We start from the raw sequence: 9,705 nt of genomic DNA, 5'->3' as shown, positions 1-9,705 counted from the left end.
CAATTGCAAGGGTCATGGGTTTAATTACCAGGGAATGCACATATTTATAAATGTAGAAAATATCATCTAAATGCAAAAGAACAAATGCAAATTCTGATATTCTTTATAGTTTAATAGTTTTTTCAAATGGTCTTTGTTATGTGGATCTTTTTAAAGGTCTGTCACATCACAAGGTGCAAAAAGATCCCAAAAACAAGATGTTTAATGACACTGAAGATGGGGATTGTGGGTATTATTGAATAATTAGAACAATGATCATTCAAATTCCAAGCAGTCTAATAAATATCAGACTGATCCTCACTGCAAGCATGTATGCACAAATAGCCTGAATAATCGGGATTCTTGAGGTGGCAGGGGTGAGAAAGTGCACGGCAAAAAGGTCAGAACACACAGGCTGTTTAAGGAACTACGCTGTGGGTGATGGACGGGGACAGGTGGAGAAATACGTGAGAGAAGCCCTAAGGGTTGGATTGTACTTTACCGCATATCTTCATTTTAAAAATGTTTGTTCCTGTTCTAGTGTTTGTTTACTTATGGACAGATAGGGTCACCTACCTAACCATTTATGCAAAACTGAATATTAGACTCGACCAGGAGAAATACTACAGCAAAACAAACACCTACAAGCAGTGTTTTCTGGGACAGACTGTTTTCTGTCCCTCAACTCTAGTAGATTTGATCAATTTTGTATGAGTCTAAGTATGAGTAGTTTTTCTTGAGGAAGGTATTATTTTTGTCAGTTTCTATATAAGAACAAATCTTAAAATCCTGGCTTTAAAAAGCTATTTTTTACAATTTATTTTTTAAATTAGAAGTTGAACACAAAAGACAAAAAGGTATCACATAAAAAAAAAAAATGTCTGCAAATGATAGATTACATGATGGATTTCAAAATACAGTATACACATTTTTATTTATAGTAATGAAAGTTAGTATTCTAAATTATAAACTTAATTTTATTAAAACTATGTTTAATTATCTTGCACATAAATGCAGAAAGTGGGCTTACTTAACACTGTTTTCAATCTTTGATATGTCTTTAGTCAGTCAATATTAAAGATATCAATGTTATATTATCACAAAATGTTATTTACATCATTTAAAATGATTGTAGGCTTTGTAAAACAGTAAATCAGAAAAAATGACTTTAGCTGGAATTTCACATACTGGGTCTCATATAGCATCAACCTTCCAGTTTGAAAACTAGCCCCCACTCCCCTGTATTCTATTCCAAACCTCAATCTACACTTCAACCCAAGAGCAGAGCTCGGCCAACACAGGAAGATCCTCCCCTTTTACGATTCCCACTGGGAACTAAAGCCGGTGTAAACTTTATCCTCTGTCTGTATACTGTACTGGACACCGCCCATTTGCTCCGGGGAAAACGGGGGGTAAGAAAATAGCCCTATTCTGTTGGCAGTAAAACTAGTTCTGTCGAGTGCAGGACAACACATTTATTTTGCAGGACACGTTTCCATACGATTTGCATTTTATCTTCCATTCATTTGTTTAAAACAGGTGACTCACAGGGGTTCATTTGTGCAGAAGAGTCAAGAGCTCTCCAACATCATGACAGTAGTTTCTTTTACCCTGACATAAGCAGAATTCATTTCTTTCTCCTTGTTCTTATTAAATTCAAGAGCTTTTGTAGCCCTGCGGAAGCAGGAGGAAATTAAGACTAAAGTGGCTGGTTCTGATGAAACTAAATGAAAGGTTTATACAAGATCTTTAATTGTGCCCATGTAGGCTTTTGAACAAGGTCTTGTTCCTGTCTGTTGTTAGAGGTTTGTCTTGTGCCAACTGCTTAAATGATTACCTTGAGCTGCCAGCCAAGACCTGAGACCACACCTTCTGAATCAACACATCTCATAACCTCAATAAATAATTTAATACACCCCTGGCGAATAGATCTGCTGGAGTATATTTGGGTTAGTCTTTATGCAGATGATGAAAAAGGTTTGGCAAAGTTCAGAATTTAGGGATTGGCTATACTTTTTAATTTATGAACTGGAACTTGAATTACTTGGCCACGCCCCACAATATGTTGAACTGGAATAGAATTTTCATTTTAGAAATTAGAAATTGCAATTCAAAGAAATTGAACATTCACACCAATTTTGTTGGTCCAACACAGGAACAAAATGGGAGGGAGCAATTGTCTTTGGTGTGCCGTTTAATGCTTCCTCCATTAAAAACTGTAAGAAACATTCAATTGTTCTTAGAATTGCATTCATTAAATGTATAGAGTGCATAAAAGGTTTTAAAATCTTTTAGTATTTAATATTTTTGCCATAATTATTAACATCGACCTTTGGTTTTAATAATAGCTCATATGTTGTTCTGCATATACTGTATAATTCTATTAAAATATTTAATGTCAATTGAAATGTAACGTATTTGACCCAATATAGCTTAAGAATCAAACTTGAACCTTGAATCCTTAAACCTGTAATATTTTTGAATGGTGCCAAATATGTGCCTTTCAAAACCACTTGATTAAATTCACTATTTCATTGACACCTTAAATCCAGTCTTTCCATGTGCTTCTTCTTTTAACTCTTTATGTATCAGGCAGATGTCTATGGTTTCAGATAATTTGTGAGACAGGAGTGTTTGCACAGCTGTCTGAGGTCATTACAGGCATTCCTCCCCTGAGAATAACATCCACTGCTCTTTCTTCAATCTGACTGATGATCCAATCGTCCTGTAGTACACACCCTAAAACATCCAGCAACACTCCCTGCCTGTATTGCACTATTCATAGAGTCAAAACACTCATATCTGGAAACGTAAGGAATGGATGGGTCTTTCCATTTGTAGAAATGCTTTAAATTTATGCTGGTCAGAGTACATCTGAAATAGGAGTCTTTTCCTTCCTCTCCGCAGTTTTTACTGGAGCAACTGTGTCATAAATGCTGGTCACCGTGTCCCGAAGCCAACTGGCTTGTTTGCTGTGGTGACTTACCATACATAGTCAGACCACAGACATCTGACCTCATTCATCTGACCTACAGAGTTTACTGGGTTAAAAATGGGTTAACCAAACGGTGCACGAAAGGGGGAGACCAAAGTGTTTCCCATTATGGCACCCACACATTTGTTAAAACCCACAATGACATATCTTGGAATTTTGTGGACCTTATCAACTGAGAATAAGTTAAGCTAACTATATTTTGAAGAGCCTCTGTAGAACCAAAATCTACACACACAGGCTGACATTCCAAAACTAAATAAACTGGGTGTTGAGTCTTTCTGAGAACTAAGATTGAATGTCACTTTACTAATGATGTAGGTACAATACCGGATCTTGGACAGGGTTCAATGGATGGCTCCCCGCTGGCACAACAGGAGCTATGTGTCAGTATTGCTGTGCAAACAAATGGGATGAAAACACATTTATCCTCTTCAAATAGAAGCTAGCTCCGCTCTCAAGAATGCTGGCAGAACAACATGCCATAACAAAAACTTGTATCGGTGATCATTTCAGAAAAACTGTTTCTTAGGCAGAGAACTGCAATTTTTGTATGCTGAATTGGCGCTTTTTGTTTCACTGCTGTGAGAAAATCAATTCTGCTGGCACAGGCTCAGAAAAGGCTTATTACAAAATATGTTTTATCATCTCTGAACTGTTCAGAAGATGAAGCGGTTGGTCTGTGCTATTGTTTTTCCTTTATAACTACAAAAGCGTGAATTCACAAACAGATGTACACTTGATCTTTTTTGTTCCCCCACTTTCAGAAATGATAACGCCCACATACTTTTCATTATATAAACTAAACATTATATCAAGTTAAAGTTGGTAATGTTCAAAGTAACATTAAAGAGTCCGTGTATGATATTTAGCGGCATCTAGTGGTGAGGATGCAAATTGCAACCATCGGCCCACTCCAACCCTCCTTTGAAGCACTACTGTGGCTGACACAGAACTAAGATGCCGTCACGTTTTCACTTCTTTGCCGATGGAGAGAAAGTATTTACGAAACGCACTTCTGTGCAGTTTGTCCATTTAGGGCTACTATAGAAACAACATGGCGAATTCCTTGCAGGGGGACCCACATAAAATAGTTTATTCTAAGATATTAAAAACATAACACATTATTTGAGGTCTTTATACACCTCTGAAGACAGTTATGTATATCATATTGCATTTCTGTCAATCGATGCACCAGAAAATTACACATCGGACCTTAAAGAGTATAGCAATAAAAGGACAACTTTAAGACTAATGCCTTAACCAACCGGACGGTCAAGTAAACTGAACAAGAGATAAGCGGTAATCTAACATGGTTATCACTCATTTACCTGCCACATCCAGATAGTCAAGCATACTCTCATCACTTTGCATAAACTCATTCACACTATGAGCCTAGTTTTAAACGTTTTTGTCTATCTTTGAGGCATTTTGTGTTTGAATAGTTAATTTAATGTTTTGTGCATTAAACATTATAGGCAGCACATGCATTATGATTGTCAAAAATAGAAATCAGAATTTTCTCTTCTGATTCTCAGTATTCTGTATGAGCAGAGAATAAAGAATGTTGTTTTGTTGTTATACTCACACAAAGGCGGAACACAGAAAAGTGTTTAAGTGCTACTCAACATATTTTTAGTGTGTAGATTTACTGAACCACTACAACCAGTGGAGACACAAGGACATTCTAAAGACATTTAAAAAAACTTTTTGGCTTAACCTAGGTATGTGCGTACTGGCCTGACATGTATAATACAGTGTGTGAACAGGGATGGTTTTGAAAAAAATGCATACATGAAACTACTTAAAAAACGCAAAGGACAAACCCTCTTTTTTTACCACGTCACTATTTTGATGAGTGCGGTGAACTTTTTTCTCTGATCCAACCAAAAGCAAATACAAAAGTAAGGTGAAAACAAGAACCAAAATAACCCAAGATGACTTTAATCGTCCAAAGCGAGCCTAATTCGCATGCATGTGATGTCAAATAATCATGTCCCATGTCTTCTTTGATCTAGATCACAGTCCGCAGGAGTGGTTTGAATGTCACGCATGTGCTATTTAGTCTTGCCGTTGGAAACGGCTCATGCATCATTATTTACACCAATCCAACTCTTTCATAAAAGGAGCGGCTGGTTGAACCAACCACACAGTCGAGTTATGAATTGATCCAGATGGACACACTGGAGAAACAGGTTTTTCGGGTTATTTTGAATAAAAGTCCTCACTATGAAATGGCATTCTTACACTACAGCGCGCATTCTTGCTTCATATGTGGAAGACTGTGTGAATGTGTGAATGCCTTGAGTTGTCACTATGATTTGTGTGTTGCGAGGCGCGAATATAGTGTGCTCTGTGCATGTGCTTCTATTAATCTTACACCTGGCGGGGTGCACAGGAAAATCTAGTGCGCAGGCCCATGTACCGCTCCTGGTCTATAAACAATGGATTGGCCTCCTGCTCCAGCGCAGCCTTGAAGTCGGCAGCTGCCACACTATGTCACGTGAACACGCGTCAACATACTCTCCCACGGATATCCCACACCTCAGTGCCACGCACACATCAGACTACATCAATGAGGTCTAATATTACATCCGATTGTTGTGCACGTTTTATCTTTACAAACATGCCCGTAATGCAGAGGGAGGCATCTACAAGCTGGCACACATATTTTTCCTGGGTTCCTGTCGGACAAACTCCAATATGAGTGGTGAGAACTCCACTACTGTACTCTGCATGCAGGGCCCTGGCACAGCCGAAAGAGTTCATAAGGGATAGACGGACTGGGTGGGAGGGCATTGATGGGCAATACCCAAAAACACTGGGATAAATGCAAGATACAACCCAAACAGGTTTAATATGTAGTTATAAAAAATGTAAGTATTTATTTCTCAGGCAGGGGACAAAAATTGAAATCCAATACATTTGCCAATCCACCTACCTCGCTCAACATCCCTTCGTGACATCTCTATACAAAAGTTTAAAAATAACAACAACAAAAAAACTCTGACTGACTTGTGACTTTGCATGCGAGGGAGGCTAGCCCACTCCTCTGTTCTGTAACATCAGAGATGTCCTGTTCCAGCTCACTGGTGCCGCTCTCCATTTTAAACCTCTCCTGCAGGGCCTGTGGACATAGCACAATAACAAATTGCGATGGGTTTGCTGTCATATTCTGACACTCCAGTGCGAATCGAGAGCTCTAGTCTGAAAATGTGGGCTGATGTTTCTGTCCTGACTCTTTCATTTCCTTTAACAGCGTTATGGAGATTAATGAGAAATGGCAAGATTAGCACTTTTGTAGAGAATGAATCCAATCAGTGTGATGGGTGGTGGTGAGGCCCGCGAGACGTTCCCCCTGGGCCACTGGATTACTGCATGAGCGGCCATTTGCATTCATGATTTTCTCTGCGCTTTGATGGCGTTTTACAAAGCTCACTCACAGGTATAGTGATGTTGAGCAGATCATTTTGCATGTCAGGTCCTATATAGCCTGATTAATACTAACATTAATAACTACTAATGCTTGTGTGTTTTTTGCAATCCTCACAGAAATTTTGTCTGAAATCGCATTTAATAATATATAGGATACACTGTCTCGAGTTTTAGTGAATGTTTGGTATAGGGGTGGCGAAAATAATTGAATGAAGTCCTGCAATATTTGACTCATTTCACAAAAATGTAATCGTTTAATATTGTTTGATATTTCACAAAACTGTACTCATATTCTTATGCCGAAAAATTATATTTTTATAACTTCTTTTATAGGACTTTTTGTTTTGGGAAAAGGAGACCGGGGATTCAAGTGTGTAAGATGGCAAAAGGTACAAAGCAATTAGATCAATACAAATTCATCCTTTTCTATTTAACCAATAAGCTAACAATACTGTATACAGTAATTGTGTAAAACATCCCATTTTTATTTCATAATATTTTTTTTGTGATTTGCGGTTCTTTGTTTTGTTTTTAAGAGAGAACCTATTGAGCGAAACACAAATTTCATAATTTGACAATAAGTTGTATCAGATAAAAGAGAAACAAGAGAGCATAATATAACACAGTTTATAAAAATGATACACTTGATATGATTGACATTATTTTCAGATTTTGACCAATATGTGAATGAATAAATAATTAGTGTGAACTATCGTATTTTTGGGAGTCATCTCAGATCAGAATATCACATTCACAACCAAGGGTGATAAATCACAGTATGATTATTTCTTTAATTAACAACCACCAATTTCTAACAAGCTTTTTAATACATTTACGTGAATCACAGAAACAGCAAAGAATGGCATCTCTCAAGCACCCATTATGAAGACGCCTCCACAGATATTGGATTAAATTGAGACTTGGCGCTGTTGGCGGAAATCCTTGATCAATCATGACAGATCTGCTGTGCCATTGAAAATCAAGGCGCTTCACTGAACAGAAGTCATATTATGCCTTTATATAAACTGTAGGCTGCGTATGATGAAAAAGTTTGTATGCTTCTCGGAAGTGCTGTACAATACTAGAGATTTACTGTCAATGATCTGCGGGCTGGTCAAAAAAGCATACTTGTTACGAGTGTTGTACATCAGGGACCTCTGCACCCTGGCTTTTAAGGATAAGTGCTTTGATAGGTCGCACATCCTACACTCTTCTGGAGTGTATGATCCCTCTCAACTTGACCCAAGCACACGCTACAATCGTTTGTCCAGGCATCTTTTAATGGAGGTATGTAAAAGCTTCAGAGAGCAAATTCATATCCTGCAAACACGACTGCTAGGTCAACCAGGTGCATGCATGGAGACCAACCAGCCCTGGACAGAATAAAGGAAAGCAGATTTAAGTTTGTCCTTCAGCTTCCCTCTCAAAGGTTTCAGGTTGAAGAAAATCTTCTACACTGGCAGCTCACCAAAGCACAAAATGTGCGAAAAGCAGCAGATTCAATCTGGGTCTAGTCATGACTCATTTACATTTGTGCATTTGGCAGATGCTTTTATACAAAGCAAGTTACAGTACAGTTAGGGCCTACAGTATTTTTTGATGAATTTGTAGCTTTTTTAATTGGGAGATGATTCATTCCTTTGATTCATGCGTAGCACAAGAGAGGGTGTCAGGCAAGACCAAAATACTTGATTCATCCAATAATGAATGTTTTACCACAAGACGTTATCTTATGTTTCTATAACAACCCCCAGCAAAAACCCTGTCATTCCTTTCTTCATACATTTTTTTCTAATTTACTTACAATAAAGCAATTAATTCCAACTCCACATGGATGAGTCATGTTCAAAGCTATGGTAAAATGCTGATAAATTAATACCTACTGTATGAACATGCATTCTACGGTAAAAGAAATGTAATTTTACAGAATTGCCTAGTTATTTATTTACAGATTTCCCACAAATAATGTAAAAATCTGAATTTTACAGTTTTTTTCCAGATTTTCATGTAATTTCAAAATACTCTAAACAAAACTAAAATTACAGAAAAAGACAACTGTTACTTTACAGTTTGTTTCTGAAGCCCAAGCTGCCAGACAAATATTATTTTTAAGAAGATTTTTTTTGTAGTGTTTATTATTGTTATTAGTGTTAAAATTACAGAAAAAGAGAGCAACTTTACAAGAAAAATTAGAAAACAATTTATTATATGTCCTTATATCCTGTTTTTAACAAGAAAAAAAATATTTTATGGTATATTTCGTTTTTTTACAGTGTATTCTATGGTTGAACAGAAACAGCTTGAACTTAGGCTAATAAATTATTGATTTGTGAAAGAAATGTTGAATTCTTTTCTCAATATTAGTGAAGATTTAGCTACTAAACGTGTGTGTTTATTATTTATCCTGCCTTACAGAAAGCTATCCACGATAAAATGGGTAGACATCCTGTGTAAAATCACAGTTTTCAGAGGAAGATACAAACAATAAATATTACTATGAATGGGGGAAAGTGCCATGCTCAAAGTCGCTTTTCAAACTTTGTGTGCACCAACCTTCAAAAGTCTCTGTAAGCACAATTTGACCTTAAAACATGACAATAATTATGCAGTTTATGCCATAATTAATTGTTTAGCAGAAATATGTTGTTTTGTTCTTAACTTTCCTAGTGATTTTAGATATATTGTTATTTCCACTGCCATCTGACATTAGTCCAGACCGAATGAGCTGCAACTGGGCCTATCTTAACAGGGGCGGGTGAAATAGTTTCCTTGGAAACAAACTGACATTTATCTGTGCATTTGCCCTGGGCTATTTCAGGTTACAGAGACACCTTTACAGGCAGGCGGTTAATATCCTGATATATGGGATTGCAAGTCAGTGCTTTCATATGGCTTTATACGCTTCGTTTGCTCTACAATATTATTCTTAATTTAATGACTTATTCAACTGAACGTCATTTTTTAATTGTAATATAAGATAAATAAAAATGACTAAACAAATAAACTAAAATCATGCTCAATTTACAATTCCATTCTTTCAGTAAAGATTAATTTGTCACCCCCTTCAGGACTATACAAAATATTGCAGATGTAGATGTTTGCATGCAGCAAAAAAAAAATGCTTTTTAAAAATGCATCTCATAAATATTTGCTATTGTCTGTCACACTGAAAATATGCACGAGATCAGGTCTTCTTGCAACCTCAGCAAAAGAGAAAATTCCACAGCACACCTATGGGACTCATAAAAGAGCAGGATTTATATGAATAAGAGATGGGGAAGAAGGGGGTGGAGACCTCT

This window comes from Triplophysa dalaica, chromosome 7 (genome assembly GCF_015846415.1).
Source record: "Triplophysa dalaica isolate WHDGS20190420 chromosome 7, ASM1584641v1, whole genome shotgun sequence".
NCBI classification, from domain to species: Eukaryota; Metazoa; Chordata; class Actinopteri; order Cypriniformes; family Nemacheilidae; genus Triplophysa; species Triplophysa dalaica.
This window is presented reverse-complemented; position numbering follows the sequence as displayed.